The sequence below is a fragment of the Pezoporus occidentalis genome, unplaced genomic scaffold (genome assembly GCF_034315485.1).
Source record: "Pezoporus occidentalis ecotype Australia unplaced genomic scaffold, CSIRO_AGI_Poc_V1 ctg1, whole genome shotgun sequence".
Taxonomy (NCBI): domain Eukaryota; kingdom Metazoa; phylum Chordata; class Aves; order Psittaciformes; family Psittacidae; genus Pezoporus; species Pezoporus occidentalis.
The window spans coordinates 7,914,282-7,938,510 of NW_026912778.1; the positions used below are offsets into that span (position 1 = coordinate 7,914,282).

The window sequence follows — 24,229 nt, forward strand, 5'->3', positions numbered from 1 at the left end:
ATTGGGGTGTTGGCTGATGAGAAGCTCAATATGAATTACAGACTAGAAAGCCAGTGTAGGTGTTTCTCTGTACCTCAGTAATAATTTTCCTCCTAATCTGTATATATTGCCTGTTTTTCTTCCCAGTGCTGAATCTGTGATCTCTACGTATACAAACTAAATCTGGTATGTATAAAAAAGGCCCTATTTAGTTATTTTTAAAGATGGATTGAAAAAAGAGTAGTAAGTTTCAGGCAGAAGACATTCTACTAAGTGAGGCTCCATTTTAGTCCTTAAGAAGTAAAATCAATAGAAGTAGAAAAGTTATAGTATTTCTGCTGTTAAAAAAACAGCTCTTTGGGGAAATAAAAGCTTTATTTATAGTGTCTGAATTTCTTTTGCATGCTGCTGACAGTATCTTAGCCACCAGTTGGAGGACATGGGTTCTGCTTTGACACAGTGTAATGGAAATGCTGTTTTAGTTTAATAGCCCACCTACAGCTCTTACAATGAGTATTTAAGCAAACAAACAAAATTTGTCATCCAGAACTGCTTTGCCAAACTCATGCTGCTAGACAGGAACTTTTCAGGTAAGGGAAAGAAAGAAATATTTCCAAGTTCCCATTATATCAATGTTAAATTATTTTGTTTGTTAAACACTTGAATCTTGATTCATGATATAATCACATCATAAAGTTTGATGTAATTTAGCAGTGACCTCTGGGAAACTAATGGAATTCTGGAAAATATTCATCAATAATTAAATAGCAGGTATGTTCCTCTCCCATTGAATTAGTTCACCTGTTCTTCATGAATTTCCATAAGATCACTTCACATTCCAGTCTGGAATGGAAAAAAAAAAAAAAAACCAAAAATTTAATGTGTGTAGAAATGAGCCAAGCAGTTGCCTGGAACACATTTCAGAAAATGACTGTACTCCTTACTGCATGATGTCAAAACTGTCTTTGCCACCTATCTTCAGAATGTTCCTTGAAAACTCATTAAAACATTTACAAATAAACTTTTTACATTAAAACCTAGGGTATCCATGCAGTGTCTTCTTCTATTGTGAAAGCCTCAGCAATTACAGATTAGTCTGGTAGATCTTCGGCTCCTATCTCCCCAGTTTTCTAAAGGCAGCATTTTCTATTGTAATTCATTATTATTTGTTTCCTTGACAGTCTTTCTCATCAAAACTTCAAGACACAAATGATTATGGACTTGGCAGCCCTTAAACATTTTTCATCAAAAAAGTTTATAGAACATTTTGTTAATCCTCTCTGTATTAGTGTCAACACAGCAAGTGAGGATAAAAAAGCAGTAGGAAGAACTTATTTGCCTGCTTCATGAGGAGAGGAAGTGTATATGTATCTGTAAATGCACCTGCAAATATTCCTATATATGTACATACTACAAAATATTCTGTGCTGTTATTTGGGTAGCACAGTGCTGGGACATTGCTTCAAATGGTGCTACTTCTAGTAAAGCAGAGTAACGTTTGGTCCTCTAAATGATACTCAGCTTGACTAAAACACAACTGAATAAAGTCATTCTGACTACTTCAGCAAGCCTCTGAAGTGCCTTTTATGCCAAGTGAAACATATGACTGCACAGCATTATACTTTACATCTTTGTTCATGCACAAGTACACTCACATGCATTTATCCAGTATTCCATATGGACTATTCTACACTCCTACCACAATTTTAATTCCCAAAAGGAAACCATTAGGATCAAGAACCCTCGGAAAAAAAGGTGCTACATAGATATAAAAAATTCAAAGTTTACTGAAAACCCGAAGAACTTTCATACATAATTTTTCTTCTAACATTATAATTTGTAGTCATTACCTTCATGTCTAACAAACAGAAAAATTTCCACGAGCAGACTGCTGTCAATGCCAGACTCTTAGCTTGTAGCTGATATTAAGGCAGCAAATGCACTGGATGCTGTGGGTACTGTTGAGAAGCTAAATCCCAACAATAATAAACCTTAGTACCATTTTCAGGGGCAACAGTAAGCATAATTCAGTATACTCCACTCCTCAGTTCTCTGCGTTTGCTGTCTTTTTTTCTTCCACATAAAAATGTCATAGTTTAACCCCAGGCAGCAACTAAGCACAACCCAACTGCTCACTCACTCTCCTCCTCTGGAGGGATGGGGAAAGAGTATCAGAAGGGTAAAAGTAAAGAAACCTGTGAGTGGAGATAGTCTGTTAAACAAGTAAAGGAAAAGGCATGAACACAAGCAAAGCAAACCAAAGAATTTATTCACTACTTCCCATCAGCAAGCAGGTGTTTAGAGCCATCTCTGGGAAAACAGGACTCCATCACACATAACAGTTACTTGGGAAGTTAAATGCCATCACCTGAAGCATCCCCCTTTTACTTCTTCTTCCCACAGCTTTACATGTTGAGCATGACGCCATATGTTATGAAATAACATATGATATATATAAAACAATGATATGACATATATAACGTATGTTAGATCATATCATATATATATAACGTATGAAATAACATATGACCCAGGGAACTACAGACCAGCCAGTCTTCAAGATTTTGCCTGGCAAAATCTTGGAGCAGATTCTCCTGGAAAGCATGCTAAGGCACATGAGAAACAACAAGGTGCTTGGTGACAGACAGCATGGCTTCACTAAGGGGAAATCCTGCCTGACCAGTTTGGTGGCCTTCTATGATGGGGCTACAGAACTGATGCATAGGGGTAGAGCAGTTGATGTCATCTACCTGGACTTGTGCAAAGTGTTCAACACTGCCCCACATGACATCCTTGTCTCTAAATTGGAGAGACATCAATTTGATGGATGGACCACTCCGTGGATAAAGAACTAGCTGGATGGCGACATGCAAAGAGTAGTGAGTAACAGCTCAATGCCCAGTAGGACAGTAATGAGTGGTGTCCCTCAGGGATTGGTGTTGGCACCGGTCTTGTTCAACATCTTTGTCGGTGACATGGACAATGGGATTGAGTGAATATTCAGCAAGCTTGCCAATGACACCAAGCTGTGTGGTTAGGTTGATATGCTGGAGGGAAGGAATGCCATCCAGAGGGACCTCGACATGCTTGTATGGTGGGCTGATGCCAGCCTTCTGAAGTTTAACCATGACAAGTGCAAGGTCCTACACCTGGGTTGGAGCAATCCCAGGCACAGCTACAGGTTGGGCAGAGAAGAGATTCAGAGCAGCCCTGTGGAGAAGGACTTGGGGGTGTTGGTTGATGAGAAAATGAACATGAGCCGGCTTCAATGTGCACTCACAGCCCAGAAAGCCAACTGTATCCTGGGCTGCATCAAAAGGAGCGTGACCAGCAGGTCAAAGGAGGTGATCCTGCCCCTCTACTCTGCTCTTGTGAGACTTCACCTGGAGTATTGTGTGCAGTTCTGGCATCCTCAACATAAAAAGGACATGGAACTGTTGGAACAAGTCCAGAGAAGGGCCACAAGGATGATCAGGGGACTGGAGCACCTTCCGTATGAAGACAGGCTGAGAAAGTTGGGGCTGTTCAGCCTGGAGAAGAGAAGGCTGTGTGGAGACCTCATAGCAGCCTTCCAGTATCTGAAGGGGGCCTATAGGGATGCTGGGGAGGGACTCTTCATTAGGGACTGTAGTGATAGGACAACATGGCTTCACCAGGGGGAGGTCATGCTTGACCAATCTCATAGCCTTTTATGAGGAAATAACATGGTGGATGGATGATGGCAGAGCGGTGGATGTGGTCTACCTTGACTTCAGCAAAGCATTTGACACAGTCTCCCACAGCATCCTCACAGCTAAATTGAGGAAGAGTGGTCTGGATGATCAGGTAGTGAGGTGGACTGTGAACTGGCTGAAGGAGAGAAGCCAGAGAGTTGTAGTCTGTGGGGCTGAGTCTTGTTGGAGGCCTGTAACTAGTGGAGTGCCTCAGGGGTCAGTACTGGGACCAGTATTATTTAATATATTCATCAACGATTTAGATGAGGGAATTGAGTGTACTATCAGCAAGTTTGCTGATGACACTAAGCTGGGAGGAGTGGCTGACACGCCAGAAGGCTGTGCTGCCATCCAGCGAGACCTGGACAGGCTAGAGAGTTGGGCAGGGAATAACTTGATGAAATATAACAAGGGAAAGTGTAGAGTCCTGCATCTGGGCAGGAACAACCCCAGGTTCCAGTACAGGTTGGGGAACGACCTGTTAGAGAGCAGTGTAGGGGAGAGGGACCTGGGGGTCCTAGTGGACGACAGGATGACCATGAGCCAACACTGTGCCCTTGTGGCCAAGAAGGCCAACGGCATCCTGGGGTGTATTAGAAGGGCAGTGGTTAGTAGGTCGAGAGAGGTCCTCCTTCCCCTCTACTCTGCCCTGGTGAGACCCCATCTGGAATATTGTGTCCAGTTCTGGGCCCCTCAGTTCAAGAAGGACAGGGACCTGCTGGAGAGAGTCCAGCGCAGGGCAACTAAGATGATAAAGGGAGTGGAGCATCTCCCTTATGAGGAAAGACTGAGGGAGCTGGGTCTCTATAGTTTGGAGGAGACTGAGGGGTGACCTTATTAGTGTCTATAAATATATAAAGGGGGAGTGTCACGAGGATGGAGTCAGGCTCTACTCAGTGGCAAACAATGATAGGACAAGGGGTAATGGGTACAAACTGGAACACAAGAGGCTCCACTGAAACTTGAGAAGAAACTTCTTCTCAGTGAGGGTGACAGAACACTGGAACAGGCTGCCCAGGGAGGTTGTGGAATCTCCTTCTCTGGAGACATTCAAAACCCACATGGACACATTCCTGTGTAACTTTATCTAGCTGTTCCTGCTCCGGCAGGGGGATTGGACTAGATGATCTTTTGAGGTCCCTTCCAATCTCTAGCATACTGTGATACTGTGTGATACTGTGACAAGGGGTAATGGGTTAAAACTTAAACAGGGGAAGTTTAGGTTAGATATAAAGAAGAAATTCTTTCCTGTTAGGGTGGTGAGGCACTGGAAAGGGTTTCCCAAGGAAGTTGTGATGGTTCCATCCCTGGCAGCGTTCAAGACTGGGTTGGACATGGTTTAGTGTGAGGTATCCCTGCCTATGGCAGGGGGGTTGGAACTAGATGATCTTAAGCTCCTTTCCAACCCTAACTATTCTATGATTCTATGATTCAATATCCCTTTGGTCAGTTGGGATCAGCTGTCTTGGCTGTGTCCTCTCCCAGCATCCTTGCTGTGTACATGTATGATTGTCTACATATATAAGGCACAATATATACAAAGTTCAGTATTATCTTGCTTAAGAGCACTAATGAAAAAAATTAGGATTAAGTTATATAAATGATGAGTGGAACATCCCACATAAACATTACCCCCGATGCTTATTTATGTAAAGAAGACTTATGGACATAAAAAATTAAATCATGAGTACATAGTATTCAGTGTTTGCATTTCTTAATGACATCCTGATGACCCTAAACAATTGTGCTGAGAATTAGAGTGAAGTACGTACATGACAGAAACAAAGTACTATGAATGGGACTAGATCTGCAAGACCTGGGTACTGGTTCACATTACAGTTTTCAAAGATCTTTAATTTAACATAGGGTAAGTATATAGTAGTACAGGTAGGTAGAAAATTGACAGATTTGGGTTAGTCACCAAAATCTGCATTCTCTCACCGTGTAGTGTTTGGCTTCATTTTCATATCAATTCAACTTAATATTGTACTGAATGTATCCTTTGCCCAAAACAAGTGCAGCCAATATTCAGAAGGAAAATTTCAGACATCTTACTCCTTTTTAAATCATAAAAGGCCTCCCTATAATAGTCCCCTTCTGCCTTTTGCTTTACTGAAAAATGTATTCTCCTAAAAGGTATTTAATGATGATGCTTGGCAGGACAGTTTTGAAGTGTTCAAAAACCATGTAGATGAGGGCCTCAGTGACATAGTTTAGTGATGGTCTTGGCAGTCAAGGGGAAATGGTTGGACTTGGTGATCCTTAAAGGTCTTTTCCAATCTAGTTGATTCTATGATTCCACAACATACCCATGTGTCAAGATAAATGGTGAATGCTGGCATACAAATTGCTCTTCAGCTGTTATGAATTTCTATTTCATGTATTATTGATTTCCCTGGTAAAAAAGAAAAACAAACAAAACCCAAACCCACCAACTTTTAGACATGCCGGGTATTACACTGCAGGGAGGTAGCATATTCCCTTTAATTTTTTGTCACTGCTCAGTTTCATTTAACAAATTTGTCAAATTCATTCACTTAAGATTTTGTAAATGACACCCAGATGTTTTTCATCCCCAATAGCTGACTCTGAGGATCGTGAGGTAATGACAATAATAGCTAACACCTTTTATCTTTATGAGGATTACAATAATATCTTTTACTTGTTTTGGATAGTTTGCTTTTCATTACAGAAATGAGAACTCTGTAACACAAAAGCACTTCTCAACTTCTGGAATAAGACGTGTATGCTTTTACCTCTGCACTCCCCAAGACATACACATATTCTGGCTTCCCTCCAAACTTAGAGCATGGGTATTCTAAAGATGTAGGGTGATCCAGTCAGGTACCTGATACAGCAATCAGGGGGAAATAGACTCCTGCAAGCACAAAGTGCTCCTGCCTGGCAAGCAAGGCAGAGTCACAGAGGTTCCCCCACCAGAATAACACAGAATGCCTGGATGCGTATGTTCAGATTGCTAATGACCTGCCTAGTGTGTCCAAGCTTATACATGATCTGAAGCAAAACCATGTGTTATATAGCTCTTCCAGGCCTATAGTTCTTCTCAGTCAGATTATTTCTAACTTTCCTTTTGCTGACAACTATACTTTCTTCCTTCAGTTACTTAAATCAGAATAAAATAATGAAAATCTATCCATTTCCAGTACCTCTTCTCCTGAGGTCCATGTAGTCTCTGAAAATATACAGCAATTTCTTGCTAATTTCCATTACATAGTCACATAAATCCACTGGAGGCAGCTGGAAGAAAGGGGAATACATCTAGTTTTAGAGACATTTAAATTGTGATATAAATACATTACATTTTTAAATTCAAAGGATTAACTGCAAGCATTTATTTATCAAACATTATTTGTAAGTGATCAATGTAAAGATATTGATAGGGTAATTAGATAATCTGGATTTTAATCAGAACTGCTTTGTCTGCAGCACCTGGGTGTTTCATATTGCTTCAATGATTTGCCTTGCTGCAAAGAGTACCTGAAGTTGTAGAAGTAAAGTTTGAAAAAAAAAAAAAAAAAACAAAACAAAAAACCCCAGGAAAATTCTTGCTTGCACCCTTTTTCTTCTTTTTCAGAAAAGTGGGCTCTTTCTGTTTTATATAATCTTTGTATAGCTCCTGAGAGGATGCACACAATTATTTCCAATAAAGGCTGTAAATTGTATCTAAAGTGCCACTGTACTATTCCCTAGCATCTGAGTTTAAATGAGGGTTTCATCATGCGTGTATGCTCATTTACTCTTCAGACGAACAGCTTATTTTGTTTGTCCTATATTAGTTTTCACAGTGTAGAGTTCAGAGCTTCAGTTTCTATCTCTCTCTTCCAGTTGTGAATACTGATGATGTAGCATATATTTGGCTCCTCTATTTTAAAGAAAATATTTGAATGCTAAATTTTACACCCATATTTTGTATCTTATGGCACATTATGCCAAACCAGATGGCCAGTGATTTTCTAACAATAACAATAACAACAATTTCATATCTAGTTGAGACGTTTTGTGTTTTATTAGACCCAGCCAACTGTATTTATTTCTGCCAGAAAATTCCAAAAAGTTCTCCAAGGCTTTTCAGCTCCAGTGGTTCATAAAACCAGTGTGAAAAATTAGTTCTGAGGATTTATGACTACCTTTCCATAAGACGAATCCTTCTCTTCTATTTCTTGTTATATGCATTCCATTTTATATTGAATTATGAGAAATCACTGCTAGACATGTGAAGGAAAATTAAACTTATTCATTTGATATGCTTTTCAGGTAATGTATGAGATACTAATTCTGGATTTCCATGGAATAATGGTAACCTTGCTCGAATAAAACATGGCAGCATGGACATTTACCCAGGATGTTCAACAGTTCAGGTAGTATAGCATTTGTAGCACACCAAGAAATGCCAGTGAAGTTTTCAGTGCATCTGCAGACAAGCCAACTGGCCCATACCATGCATTTTTTATTTCTTCAACCCGATCTATGCAGTGGAAATGGCCTGTGTACACGCAATAAGTCCTGTGGGCTTGGTATGAGGTACTGAAAATGCCCAGATTGCTTGGACAGGACATGTATCAGACATCCAAACCACAAATGCTTTGTAGAATTTCTACTGAGTCAACTGTTTGCACATAAATTCTGATTCACTCATACAACTCAGAGTGACTGCACAGGATTTGTCTCCCTGAAGTGTAAGCATATACAGCACAGACATCTGTACTAGTCAATCACAATTTGGCATTCCATGGACAGCAACAGGTACCTTTGGGGTGTGATTCATCTAGTTGCCAACTTAATGCGAAATGGACTCCAGATTCTGTTGACTATGTTGACTAACAGTCATTGACTATGAAAAGACCATCATGTGACAGGGTAAGTAGTGGACATACAAATGTTAGGGGAGGTTAACTTCATCTTCTTTATTTGTGGGAGACATTTGGTCTAATGCAATGAAGAAAACAGTTAAGTAAAACTTGCAAATTAGAATTATCTGATGTTTACTATATAACAAATATGTTGCAAATGTGAAGTATTCTGGTGTTTATTTTGCCAAGATTAAGTAAACTTGAAAATCTAGAATAATTTTGGAATCATCAGTATTTGTTAATTTATACTTATGTATTTAGAGATAATTGCATACTATTTCATGTATGCAGCTCACTTACCTTATTTCATGTAATGAAAAACATTCATATGCTCACTTTAAGGATTCCATGAACTTTAAGTAATCCTTTATACATGCAACTTTTTACAGTTCAGTCTCCACATTTGCATTCAGTTCTGGTATTTTTACTCCGAAAGCACTCTAAAATGGTTTCTTTGCAGGAGACTACACTCAGAAGTCACAGATGATCGACATGCATGTGGGTATTCTGTTCGGTTAATTCCACAATTTTTAAACTTACCTATTTCTTCTGTATACAAATAAGGTTTTTATAACTCAAAAGGCAGCATTTTTAATCCCAGTATGTCAACCAAATTGATCAAAATAAATTAAAAGATCACAATGTAAACCTGAGCAAAGTTACTGTGATTTAGAAGTTTGTCTGGAATGCTAATTAATCATGTCCTTTCATTGTGCTTGCCCGAACTGATGATTTTTTTACAATGGGTTATCTGTAATTATCAGGGGAGTTTTAATATATTTATTTACACATACAAAAGTCACATAATTTCACACACAAACGCTTTAAGTGCAGCTTTTGTCTATAAGACAAGTTTAACAGAAAAATGTTGACTGGTTATGGAAGTGGAGTGTGTGAATGTGTATAAGAAGTGATTTTTTTTTAATAAATCAGCCACCCTCGTTGGTTTGGTTATCCAGAATAGATTTTAGTAAATATTTATAGCATTAAACTCTGCGCTTCCCCTATGTTAATCTCTTGAGAATTCAACACTGAAAAATTCCACACTGAATAAATAAAACAATCAAAAGAATAATACTCATAGTAGATCAGTATGGATACGTCAATTTTTCAAGATTGCATCATTTGGAAAGTATTCCTATTTATTTACTAAAAAATGTATTAACACTAGCCTGCTTGTGTCCTATAGCCAGTCCACTAGAGCTTAGATGTTCTTCTCAGTTCTTTATCAATAATCTACAATGTCTAATAGATTTTTTGTACTATTTCATGTTAATTCTCTTTCAAATAATGCTTGTATCATCAGTCAGTGACAGTGAACATCTGAGAACTTATAGTAGAGAACTTAAAGCCACATGAAAGGGGCTTTCTGCCTTTTGAAAAATCTAATTTTCATTAAGCAGAATTCCTATCACTTTCCAAGTTGCTGAAAGGATGTACAGAAACTGATTTGGCATCAGTTAAATCTATTTTGGAACTGGAATACTTATGTAACATTAGAGGAAAGAAATGCTTTGAAAATACATTAACTGCTATAAGTTCCTTTTTCCATTAATATATACTTCAGGCACTTATATTGGGCTTTGCCTGGCATTAAATATTCAGATTTCTGACTTCTTTTGGATTATAAATCACTTTTTCCTCCTCTAAACAAATAGCTATTTCATTAGTTATTTTTAAAAGTCCTCAGGAATAATATATCCCTAAACCTGGAATCTATTAAAGATGTTGAGAAATAATGGGCAAGAGAAGAGAGGTTTTTTTGATACTGTGTCATCACATAAAATCATATATACTCATGCTACAGAAAATAGGGTATGCTGAAAAGTGAACTAAACTTAGAAACGCACACATAAAGCTGCACTAGCATTTCTAAGGCACTGCATTAAACTCTTCTTTAAACAGTTTTAATTTTGTTGCACAACACCATATTTTGTTGTGCAACACAGCCTAAAATATGAAAAAGCAAAAAGATGTGACTGTTGGAAAACACGAATAGTTAGTACTTAAAACTGCATAAACAGTCCTGTGCTAATATTCAAGCACTACTGCATAGCTGACATGATTTAGTCATAGAATCACAGAATCATATAATCATAGAATGGTTTGGGTTGTAAGGGACTTTAAAGATCATCTAGTTCCAAAGTTCTAATGCCCCTACCACGGGCAAGGACACACACCTTCCACTAGACCTCCAAGCCTTGAACACTGCCAGGGATGGGGCAGCAACAGCTTCTCTGGGCAATCTGTTCTAGTGTCTCAGCACCCTCACACTAAGGAATTTCTTCCTAATATCTAACCTAAATCTCCCTTCTGACAGCTTAAAGCCATTCCCCCCTTGTCCTGTCACTACATACCCTTGTTAAAAGTCTGTCTCCAGATTTCCTGTAGGCACCCTTCAGGTACTGCAAGCTGCTTTAATGTCCCCCCTGGAGCCTTCTCCAGGCTGAACGAGTCCAGCGCTTTCAGCCTCTCTTCATAGGAGGTGCTCCAGCCTCCTCTGGACTCACTTGAGCAGGTCCATGTCCCTCTTGTCTTGGAACCACCCTCAGAGCTGAATGCAGAATTCCAGGTGGGGTCTCACAAGAATGGAGTAGAGGAGGAGAATCACCTAACTCAACCTGCTGAACACGCTTCTTTTGATGCATCCTAGGGACACAGCTGGCTTTCTGGGCTGTGAGTGCACACTGAAGCCAGCTCATGTTGAGCTTCTTATCAGCCAAAACCCCCAAGTCCTTTTCCTCAGGGCTTCCCTGAATCATTTCTCCTCCCAGCCTGTACCTGTGGTTGGGATTGCCCCAAATCACATGCAGGACATTGCACTTAGCCTTGTTGAACTTCATGACAAGTGCAAGGTCCTACACCTGGGTCGGGGAAATCCCAGGCACAGCTACAGGTTGGGCAGAGAAGAGATTCAGAGCAGCCCTGTGGAGAAGGACTTGGGGGTGTTGGTCAATGAGAAAATGAACATGAGCCGGCAATGTGCACTTGCAGCCCAGAAGGCCAACTGTATCCTGAGCTGCATCAAAAGGAGTGTGACCAGCAGGTCAAAGGAGGTGATCCTGCCCCTCTACTCTGCTCTTGTGAGACCTCACCTGGAGTATTGTGTGCAGTTCTGGCATCCTCAACATAAAAAGGACATGGAACTGTTGGAACAAGTCCAGAGAAGGGCCACGAGGATGATCAGGGGACCATGACTCAGAACTAAGTGATTATTAAAAATAAATAAAACCTTCAAACACAAAGTTTCGTATTTCCAGCTGCTTTGAAAAACTTTGTGGAGGTCCAGAATTTCATGGCTTAGACTGGAATAACAAACATGCAAAGTTGAGTTTTGTTCAAGATAGCCCACAGGGAAATTTTTTAACTGTATCTCTGTTTTTAAACAGACTAATAGATAAGTTTTAAAAGGGGACAAGTGGATTTTACAAAGCTACTTCTGATCATCATGTATTTTATGTTCTGCCAAATGACTGCCATACTTGTGAAAGAATGAAAAAGCTTTAATCTTCATAAAGAGAGTGGAAAAACTTCCCTATGCAGTAAGCCATCAATGACATGTTCTTTAACCTTATTTTAAGGCAAGAACAATGTCAATTCTACATTCTGACAGACAACTGATGTTTTTGCAACCTTTCTTAGTGTTTCATTCTTACCAAACTACCAAGAATTACTCTATTTGGAACCCTCCCTAAAAACAGGTTTTCTTTCTACCCAGAAGCAACATGTCCTGGTTTTGGCTGGGATAGAGTTAATTTTCTTCCTAGTAGCTGGTACGGTGCTGTGTTTTGGTCTGAGAATAATGTTGATAACACACTGATGTTTTAATTGTTTCTAAGTAGCACTTACTCCTGAGGACTGTTCAGTTTCTCATGCTCTGCCAGTGAGGAGGGGCACAGGAAGCTGGGAAGGAGCAGAGACAGGACAGTGACCCAAATTAGCCAAGGGGTATTCCATACCACAGCACATCATGCCCAGCATATAAACTGGGGGGAGTAACCCTGAAGGGACCTGTCGCTGCTCAGGTCAGGATGAGTATTGGTCTGCAGGTGATGAGCAATCGTATTGTTTGTTCTGTGTTTTTTTCCCCCTTTCCTCTTCTTAGTTTCATATTCTCTACCCTTGTTATTTACCTTATCGTTATTATTATTATTAGTAGTAGCAGTAGTATATTGTACTTTAATTATTAAGCTGTTCTTATCTCAACCCATCGGTCTTACATTCCTTAGATTCTCTCCTCATCCTGCCTGGGTAGGGGGGAGTGAGGGGGAGGAAGCAGCTATGTGGTTCTGATTTAGCAACTGGGCTTAAACCATGACAAACACTAAAAACTTCATTGAGAGAAACTGCACTGAAAGAATTGTCTGTGGATATTTCTAATCTACAAATAAAGATATCTGGTAATTAATGCTGGCGACCCAAGATTCTCAGAAAAATCATTCCCATACATCAGACACAAAGTCTCCTAATTTATAAGGACATCCATATTCAAATCTGAATCTGAAACATGGCTCTATTTCTAATTTAATTTTTTTTTTTTTACTTTATTTGCATTTTCCTGAATAAACATTTTTCACATGAATCTTACCCTTTTTGTAGAGAAGCAGGTTTCTAGACTCCTACAACTACCTTAATACCGTATCATCACTAATTCCTACAAGCCATATGCTCTGGCTTGCACACTGTTGATGTTCTAAATGCTAATACTGAAACTCATCTCATGGTTCATCCTGAATGGATAAAACATTACATACTGGAGACTAAAGTTCTAATTTAATCACAAAGAAAGATCTATTTTTAAAGACACATCACAGCCATTATATATATATATATTAAAGAGAGACCTTGACTGGAAATAAATCTTAGATTACCATAAAATGGGAAACGCACTGTCAACCTTTCCCTTTTAACTTAAACACCCTCCTGAAATATCCTACTGATGAAGAACAGAAGGACACAATCACAGCAGTGTCATCATGAGCAGAAGTTGTCATTTTGGTCAAAGTAAGCCTTTCTGCTCTTAGATTATGTCTGGAGGATTGATGAAGCTGACTCTAACCCAGTCCGCTAGTTCCAGACTGTTCTTATCAGTGGTGTCCTGAGACATGTAGAGCAATGCTTTTAATCCTGCTGGGATCGCTTGAAGAAAATATTTTAAAGAATTGTAGCAGAAAAGTCACAGTTCTTAAATTAAAAGATATGTCTACATAAGTAATCTAAGCTCAATAGAACTATGGACTCTTAGCATTTGTAATATAGAAATTCTGTCCAACTACTTGCCTGGTTTTCAATGATCACGCAATAGTGTAAATAAATACATTAATTAATACATACGTATTTCACAGCTCAGAGGTAACGTTTTGGTAACAGTAATACTTGTATTACTTCATTGTAGAAAAAAACACAAAAAGGTCCAAAAACTAAAAGTAAAATTATATGTAGCATATAAATCACAAAAATACCATGGCTATTTAGGTCCCTATGTGCTGTCTACCAGTTATCATAAGGAAGAAGAGAGCCTGCACACAGGGTTGCTTGTGCGGTCAAAAACAAAGGCAGGGAGCTGAAGCTCTAATGCTATAGAAGCTCTAATATACTAGTGAAAAAATGAGTTGGAAATAGTCACTTTTCATCCAGCTTTCCCTTACAGTCAAATCTGTAGCAAAGAAACATGTAATTTACTGTCATCAGACAGCAGGGATTTCTGTAACTTCCACTCAATATTGTGCAACCTTACTAGGGCTCCATGACATACGCTCTGCCAGAGTCTCCCACGATCTCTGCGAGGCTGCCGATCACAGACATATTTCCTTTGCTTCCAGCACACTGCCCTCTAGCCTGTACTCTTGCTTTGTGAACTTTTACCCCCATCTTATATAAAAACAAGCAGAAAGATTGTGAGTTTTCTACGGTCCTGTAAATGTGACTGATAAGAAGGGGAGAGGTTGCCGTTAGCCTGAACGCAGAAAAGTGTGAAGTAGAGTATAAAATAACAAATGGTAGGTTATATATGATCTAAATAACAGTTATGTAGCTTTTACACACCACCTTCCATCTGTAGACCATGTGGCATTTTACAAAAAGAATTATGTTTATCCTCACGTTACCATGGAGAAAAAAATTACAACAGATTTCCCAGGATCAAAACACCTTTTAAACAGGAGCCAGAAGAGAACTTAGACCATGACTGCCAAACCTACGTCCTGAAGAGCAAATAGTTACTCCTGCAATTTCTGGACAAGTCAGTTTTGATGAGATGTTAAATTAAGAGTTATTTAATTTGTTCTTCAGGTTAATTGAACAGTGGGCTTTAAAATAATGACATTTTAATATTTCCCTACACTGTAAAAGTAAATATCAATCATCCTGAACCATGAAAGACAAATGTAGGACTGGGAGAATGAAGAACTTAAGCCCATTTTAGGAAAGGATCAGGTTAGAGATCATCTAAGGAACCTGAACATGCACAAGTCCATGGGACCTGATGAAATCCATCTGTGTGTCCCAAAGGAGCTGGTGAATGAAGTTGCTAAGTCACTATACATCGTATTTGAAAATACATGAAAGTCAGGCGAACTTACCAAATACTGGAAAAAGGGAAATATAACCCCCATTTTTACAGAGGGGAAAGTGGAAAGAGAACTACAGACCAGTCAGTCTCACCTCTGTGCCTGGCAAGATCATGGAGCAGATTCTCTTGGAAACCATGCTAGGGCACATGAAAAACAAGGTGGTTGGTGACAGCCAACATGGCTTCACACCAGGCAAATCATGCAAGACAAATCTGGTGGCCTTCTAAGCTGGGGCTACAGAACTGATGAACAACAGCAGAGCAACTCATCATCTACATGGACTTGTGCAAAGTGTTCCACACTGCCCTGCAGAACATCCTTATCTCTAAACTGGAGATACATCAATTTGATAGATGGACCACTTGGTGGATAAAGAATTGGCTGGATGGCCACATACAAAGAGTTGCAGTGAACAGCTCAAAACCAGGAATGGCTGAATTTTTGTAAGTTTGATAATGCATCCATTGTCAAAAGCTGAACACAAAGTTGAATCAAATCAGAGAGAATGTTCTTCTTGCCTTACATAAAAATGATGAGGGAGATAGCACTTTGACATTAAGGTGGGAAATACAGTTTTCTGTTCAACATCTGGCAAACTGCATTCAATAAGAGCTGTCATAAAGAGGCTGTCAAAAATCAGTAAGCTTCAAGAAATAAGAGCATGGTTTCAAACATTTTATGTAGTTTGGAGATTAGCATGGCAAAGGGTAAAATAGTGATTACACTGAAGTGGGAATTCAACTGATTAAGAATCAGAACTTTGAAGCAGGAACAGACTAATCAGAGTAACAGATTTGTTTTATAAAGTAACATTGCTGAGGTGAGTAGCTCGAGAGAGGACGCCTTCAACACCGGAGAGGGGGGGAAGATCAGCGTCCAGGAGCCTCAGCTCAGAGCGGCGAGAGTCACCGAGGGAGCCTCAAGTCCTCGACAGGACCTGCCCAGGAGCCGGCAGCTCAGCTGACGAGAGCGAGCAGCTGACTCACACGGGGCGGAGCCAGGAGGAGCGGCACCAGCCCTGAGCGGGTAAAAACCTGTCCCAAGGGGCTCGAGCGATCAGGAGTGTGGCGGGGCAGTTCGGGCGCGTAGGCGAGGGGGTGGTGAGCACTCGCCGTATGACCAGGGCCAGGCTTTTGAGCCCTGCTCTGGCTGCCCCGGCGGTGGCCAGCGTAGGCACCCAGACAGAGCCGATGAGAGGGGAGGCTGCAGTGCAGAGCTCGGGGTGTAGAGAGTGCCTGCACCGGTCTGGTGAGGGGAGGGTGCGCAATGGGCAGGGCTGCACTCGGTGCTCCCTGGTGGAGGTCCTCCTGCAGCAGGTGGCTGAGCTGCGGGATGCTGTTAATAGGCTGCGAGATGTCAGGGAAGCTGAGAGGAAGCAGGAATGCTTGCTCCAGGCCCAAACCGTGCAGGGGCCTCAAGCTTCCCCTCTAGCTCATGAAGGAAAGAAGGAGGACGTTAACCTGGGAAGCTGGGAATTAGTGACAAAAAGAAAACACACAAAAAAAAAAAAAAGGAGGAAGAGGACAATCAAAAGGAAGGGGCTTCCTCCTAAATCCCCTGTCCCCACGCAGAGCTGCTTTGCTGTCCTGCAGGGGGCTAATGAGGAAACGCACTCGAGCCAGAAACAGCCGGCTGATGCACAGGTAAAGATCTCTACTGGTGCTGCCAGGAAAAAGCGGAGGGTCGTAGTAGTAGGGGACTCTACTTTGAAAGGCACAGAAGCACTCATCTGTCGGCCTGACCCGGTCTCAAGGGAGGTGTGCTGCCTACCAGGGGCACGGATCAGGGATGAGGCAGAGAGGCTGCCTGCTCTAGTAAGTTCCACGGACTGTTACCCGCTTCTAGTGATACATGTGGGTGCTAGGGATATAGATAGTAGTAGCCTAGGGAACATAAAGAAGAACTACAGAGCCCTGGGAGAGGTGGTTAGAGGCTCTGGAGCTCAGATAGTCCTTTCATCAATTCTCCAGGGTACAGGGGAGGACCTAAGGAAAGCTAGGAGGATTGGCCAGGTTAATAAATGGTTAAAAGGATGTTGTTATAGTCAGGGGTTTGGGTGTCTTGAACACAGGACCCAAGTTTGTAGGCCATGTCTACTGGGTGCTGGTGGAGCTGGTCAGAGCAGTTTTGGTAGGAGGCTTGCCAGACTGGTCAAGGAGGCTTTAAACTAGATGTGCTGGGGGAGGGGGACATCATTCCAACTCAACACACCCAGTCAGTTGCCAGTACCTATAATAAATGCTCAGAGCAATGTAGAGATATTCCAGCCTCTCCAGCCAATGAGCCGGCTTCAGTTGGAGCTTGGCTCAGATGCCTCTATACAAATGCCCGTAGCATGGGGAACAAACAAGAGGAATTAGAGATGTGTGCACGTCTACAGGAGTATGATATAATAGCCATTGTAGAAACATGGTGGGATGGCTCCTATGACTGGAGTGTTGGAATGGAAGGTTACAGGCTTTTTAGAAAAGACAAGCCTGGCAGACCAGGAGGGGGAGTTGCCCTTTATGTTAGGGATAGGCTGGAGAGGATGGAACTCTGTCTGGGGACAGGTGATCAGTTAACAGAGAGTTTGTGGGTCAGGGTTAAAGGGAAAATAGCTATGGGAGACGTTACTGTGGGGATCTATTACATACAGCCTGATCAAGAAGAACCTGCGGATGAAGCACTCTATAGACAGATAGGAAAAGCCTCATGCTCACAGGCCCTTGTTCTCATGGGTGACTTCAACCACCCTGACATCTGTTGGAAGGACGGAACGGCCCGGCACAAGCAATACAGGAGGTTCCTTGATTGTGTGGAAGACAACTTCCTTCTACAAATAATAGAGGAGCCGACAAGGAGAGGTGCCATGCTTGACCTAGTGCTCACCAACAGGGAAGGGCTCATTGGAAATGTGATGTTCCCGGGCAGCCTTGGATGCAGCGATCACGAGATGGTTGAATTCGAGATCCTCAGGACAATGAGAAGAGCGTGCAGCAAGCTCACTGCCCTGGACTTCAAAAGATCAGACTTTGGCCTCTTCAGACACCTGCCTAGTAAGGTTCCATGAGATATAGCCCTAGAGAGCAGGGGGGCCCAAGACTCTTGGTTGATATTCAAGGATCACCTGCTACAAGCGCAGGACTGTTGCATCCCAACTAGAAGGAAGTGCAGCAGGAGGGCCAGGAGACCTCCTTGGATGGATAAGGAGCTCCTGAGGAAAATTCAAATGAAAAAAAGAGGCTTATAATAAGTGGAAGCAAGGACAGGCAGCCTGGGAAGAGGTACAGGGATGTTGTCTGGGAAATTAGGGACCTGGTTAGGAAAGCTAAGGCCCAGTTAGAATTAAACTTGGCTAGGGATATTAAGGATAACAGGAAGGGAATCTACAGGTACATAGCACATAAAAAACAGGCTAGGGACAACGTAGGCCCACTCAGGAAGCTCTGGGGAGACCTGGCTGCACAGGATTTGGAGAAGGCTGAGGTTCTGAATGACTTCTTTGCCTCGGTCTTCACTGGCAAAGGCTCTGACCACACCACCCATGTCTTGGAAGGCAGACGCAAGGACTGTGAGAATGAAGACCTTGGGCCCACTGTAGGAGAATATCTGGTTCGTGCACAAGTCTGAACGTGCACAAGGCCGTGGGACCTGATGAGATCCATCTGCGGGTCCTGAAGGAGCTGGCAAATGAAGTTGCTAAGCCACTGGCCATCATATTTGAGAAATCATGGCAGTCAGGTGAAGTTCCCATTGACTGGAAAAAGGGAAATATAACCCCCATTTTCAAGAAGGGGAAAATGGATGACCTAGGGAATTACAGACCAGTCAGTCTCACCTCTGTGCCTGGCAAAATCTGGGAGCAGATTCTCCTAGAAGGCATGCTAAGGAACATGAAAAACAACAAGGTGCTTGGTGACAGCATGGTTTCACTAAGGGGAAATCCTGCCTGACCAATTTGGTGGCCTTCTATGATGGGGCTACAGAACTGATGGACAGGGGTAGAGCAGCTGATGACATCTACCTGGACTTGTGTAAAGTGTTCGATACTGTCCCACACAATATCCTTGTCTCTAAATTGGAAAGACATCAATTTGATGGATGGACCACTTGGTGGATAAAGAACTGGCTGGATGGCCGCACACAAAGAGTTGTGGTCAATGGCTCAATGTCCATCTGGAGACCTGTAACGAGTGGTGTCCCTCAGGCATCTGTGTTGGCACCAGTCTTGTTCAACATCTTTGTTGGTGACATGGACAGTGGGATTGAGTGTGCCCTCAGCAAGTTTGCTGATGACACCAAGCTGTGTGGTTTGGTTGACATGCTGGGAGGAAGGAATGCCATCCAGAGGGACCTTGACATGCTTGTGAGGTGGGCTGATGCCAGCCTTCTGAAGTTTAATCATAACAAGTGCAAGGTCCTACACCTGGGTTGGAGCAATCCCAGGCACAGCTACAGGTTGGGCAGAGAAGAGATTCAGAGCAGCCCTGAGGAGAAGGACTTGGGGGTGTTGGTCAATGAGAAAATGAACATGAGCCGGCTTCAGTGTGCGCTTGCAGCCCAGAAAGCCAACCATATCCTGGGCTGCATCAAAAGGAGCGTGACCAGCAGGTCGAAGGAGGTGATCCTGCCCCTCTACTCTGCTCTTTGAGACCTCACTTGGAGTATTTTGTGCAGTTCTGGCGTCCTCAACATAAAAAGGACATGGAACTGTTGGAACAAGTCCAGAGGAGGGCCACGAGGATGATCAGGGAACTGGAGCACCTCTCATATGAAGACAGGCTGAGAAAGTTGGGACCGTTCAGCCTGGAGAAGAGAAGGCTGCATGGAGACCTCATAGCAGCCTTCCAGTATCTGAAGGGGGCCTATAGGGATGCTGGGCAGGGACCCTTCATTAGGGACTGTAGTGATAGGACAAGGGGTAATGGGTTAAAACTTAAACAGGGGAAGTTTAGATTGGATATAAGGAAGAAGTTCTTTACTGTGAGGGTGGTGAGGCACTGGGAATGGGTTGCCCAGGGAGGTTGTGAATGCTACGTCCCTGCCAGTGCTCAAGGCCAGGTTGGACAGAGCCTTGGGTGACATGGTTTAGTGTGAGGTGTCCCTGCCCATGGCAGGGGGGTTGGACCTAGATGATCTTAAGCTCCTTTCCAACCCTAACAATTCTATGATTCTATGATTCTGTGACTCCAGAAAGTAAGTAATATCCTTATGTGAATCTAAAAAAGGGGAAGAGTCAATCATCACAGTGAGATCACAGATTCAGAAGAGGAGAGTATGAGAGTTCTTCCTAATGAACGAAAGAGGGAGGACAAGATCTCAAGAGTTCACATTCTCCTATGATCCTAAGCAGTTCACATTCTGTCACAGCACAGTGATGGTACAGCATGCCCGAAGATTAGGATAGAAGAGATGTATACCGATTCAAGTCCAAAAAAAAAAAGTAGGATTGTCCCGTATTTCAGAACTGGTGACAGCAACTGTATTTGAAACAAAATATGAAGTAGAAGTGTCAAGTATAGCTCAAGAATTAGCCATGAAATATAGAAATAAATGATGCTACAATTGAATGTAATTGAGATTTAACAACTGATGAAAATGCACCTTTTTGACTGGGAAAAAATTCAGACGTTGGAAATGCATTTGGAAACACCAAGTTGCAGGTGTGGATAAAGGTACTGTGGAAAGTTTTAATTTTCTGTTTGTTTTCTGACATTTGTTTAAATATCTTATCAATTGTAATATTAAAAAGAAAGCTGTAGGAAATGACTACACTAAAGCAACTCTTGAAAGACTTAGTGATTCATTACTTGGAAACAGTACAGAAAGCGTGAGACGGATGCTGAAATGTTCTTGATTGTGACTTCATGACTGAGTTTTCAGACATGTAGATGATCAAAACTGTCACTGAAAAAATGTCAAATAGTTTATTCATCTTCCTTACATTTTGAGCTGTACCTGATTTATAAGCCACATTCCAGAAAGTGACGTGACATATGCCTGATCCCTCTTTTATTTTTGACATAGCGTCTTCTAATTCGTGTTCCATAAGTCAAGAACTTCCCTTAGGCATGCAGTGGAATTCATGTACTAGATACAGAATTAAGACACCTACAATAGAAAGTAAACCAAACTCAAACATAACAAAGTGCTATGTAGTTTGAAAGCTACTGACTTGGGATAATGAAAGGAAAGAAAAAAGTTCATGTGATAATCTTTCTTACTAGGATGACTGACTTTGTTCCTGGTCACATAATCACAAGCATTGTTAGGGATGGAAGGAACCTCCACAAGATCATCTAGTCTAACCCTTCTGCCATGGCAAGGCCATCTGCAGCAGGTTGCACAGGAACATGTCCAGGCAGGTTTTAAATGTCTCCAGAGAGGGAGACTCCACAGGCTCTCTGGGCAGCCTGTTCCAGTGCTCTGACACCCTCAATGTAAAGAAGTTCTTCCTCATGGTGAGATGGAATTTCTTGTGTTTTACTTTATGGCCATTGCTCCTTGTCCTGTCACTGGGCACCACTGTAAAGAGCCTGGCACCACCCTCTTGGCACCTGCCTTTGAGATATTTATATATATAATATATATATAATATATATATGACAAGATCCCCTCTTGGTCCTCTCTAGACTGAACAGGCCCAGCTTGTGCAATCTCTCTTCACAACTGACATGCTCCAGGCCCTTAACCATCTCTGTGCCCTCCACTGAACCCTCTCCAAGTAGCTCCTTGTCCTTGTACTGAGGAGACCAGAACTGGACACAGTGGCCAGATGGGGCCTCACCAGGGTTGAGCAGAGGGGGAGGATCACCTCTCTTGTCCTGCTGGCCACACTCCTCCCAGTGCACCCCAGGACACTACTGGCCATCCTGGCTGCAAGGGCACACTGCCAGCTCAGTCAAGTTGTCATCTACTAATACTCCCAGGTCCTTCTCAGCTGAACTGCTCTCCAGTAGGTCAGCCACCAACCTGTACTGGGACTTGCTATTCTTCCTCTCCAGTTGCAGGACCCTTCACTTACCCCTGTGGAACCTCACTAGGCTCAGTTTGGCTGTCCAAGATGGACTGATTCCTCTTTGAGACATCTAATTTTTTCAGTGCATCAAATAGAAGACACAGAGTCTTAACTTATTCTGGACTGTTTGCAGAACAGATGCCTAGAACAGAAGTGGTAAAACCCACAACACAGCAGCACAGAAATACTGTTTTGGATACATCCCAGAGTCTTACTCTTATACGTCAAAACAAATTCAAGCATTTATGATGTACAACAGTATTTGGTGGACAGAGTTTTGAACATAGAATCATAGAATGGTTAGGGTTGGAAAGGACCTTAAGATCATCTAGTTCCAACCCCCTTGCCACAGTCTGGGACACCTCCCACTAAACCATGTCATCCAAGGCCTCGTCCAATCTGGTCTTGAACGCTGCCAGGGATGGAGCATTCACAACTTCCTTGGGCAACCCATTCCAGTGTCTCACCACCCTTACAGTAAAGAATTTCTTCCTTATATCAAACCTAAACTTCTCCTGTTTAAGTCTTAACCCATTACCCCTTGTACTGTCACTACAGTCCCTAATGTAGAGTCCCTCCCAAGCATCCTTATAGGCCCCCTTCAGATACTGGAAGGCTGCTATGAGGTCTCCACACAGCCTTCTCTTCTCCAGGCTGAACAGACCAAATTTTCTTATCCTGTCTTCATATGGGAGGTGCTGCAGCCCCCTTGTCATCTTTGTGGCTCTCTGAACTTGCTCCAACAGCTGCATGACCTTCTTATGCTGGGGACACCAGAACAGTAACCATCATCATCATGTCACCAACATCATCATCTTATTTTAAATAATGCAAAAAAAATAACTTCAGATTGTAAAGTTTGTTATTTTAGTGAGTGGGCAAGCACTGGGCTTTAATCTGACTACAGTCAATTGAATTCTGGGATGTTCTTCACACAGTATCTATACAATAATTCTCATTTTCACTTGCACTCATAGTAAGCAGTGCTGACAAAATTACGTACATTTATTCTGAAAGATTTCAAGTTATAGTCTCAGTAAGAATGATCTCTGTCAATGACTAATTTATCACAGTCATTCAAAAATTGGAAGGTGAGAGTACAGAGGTGAAGGTTATCTGACCTTATTTAACCAAAACAGAAACGTAACCTGAGTACCTCATTTGATCTTTTAAATCAATAGATAATGACCATATTGCTTTATCAGCAGAGACTCCTCATGAATAGTAAATAATTTCTGCTTGCTTTCCCTTATCTTTCCACACCACAAAATTTTCATCACAAAACTTTATTATTTTGGGAACAGAAACTTCGAGTGGTTTTTTTAAAGTGGTAAAGAACCAAAAGCATCAAAGCAATAAACTGCTATGGCTGTTAAGCTTTACATTTGAATAAATAAAGCAAAATCAAGTTGTTTGCAAATAGGCTTATTTTCAGGCATTTATAGTCTGGAAATAGCAACATTTTCTTTCCACATCTCTGAAACCTCAAATTATATGTCTGCATATGCAGACAAGTATGCAAGAATTGCTCAATTGTCATTCTTAGTGATATGAATGAAAACTTCTCGTGTGCAAAACCTGAATAAATTGTAAGTATTTGGTTCAAGATGTTTTAACAGTATCTTTCATACAAACATTACCTTTTGTCCACGTAGGTTTATGACAAAATAAAGCTAAATAGCCAAATAAAGCTAAATTGTGTTTAGTTGAAGCAGCTCAAATAATTCATGAGTTCCTGTGCTTCAGAAAGACAGAATTCCTAGGGTCCCTTGACACTAAAGAAGAATGCACTTTCAGAATGGTTACCATGTTATTCACTCTTAAAAACCAAACAGCAAATCCAGGTGGGGCAGCAGTATGACTCTGTTTCCCTCTTACTGCTTTCATGCCTTGAAAGATCTGCTAGCTAGTACCACAGGGGAATTCACAAAGCTGGAGCTGTAATTTTGATAAATGACAAATTAGGGGAAACCTGTCTGCAAGACCTATAATCTTTCACTTATAAAATGCTTGACAGATTAATCCTACAAAAGATCTGCTCACACAACAGACTTCTAATTCTCTCACCAATACTTTAGTGTGCTTCTTGTTGGA

At 41.7% G+C, this 24,229-nt stretch overlaps 1 long non-coding RNA gene across 1 annotated transcript in view; it reads right to left on the minus strand.

Moving 5' to 3' along the window:
- Positions 1 to 488: 488 nt before the first annotated feature.
- The window catches only part of LOC134164440 (uncharacterized), a 65,350-nt gene continuing 41,609 nt past the window's right edge, over positions 489 to 24,229 (minus strand). Inside the window, exons 3-4 of the long non-coding RNA XR_009965191.1 lie at positions 6,860 to 6,950; positions 489 to 822 (exon numbers count right to left, since the gene is read on the minus strand). This is a non-coding gene — a long non-coding RNA (uncharacterized LOC134164440). The remainder of the gene's footprint in view (positions 823 to 6,859; positions 6,951 to 24,229) is intronic.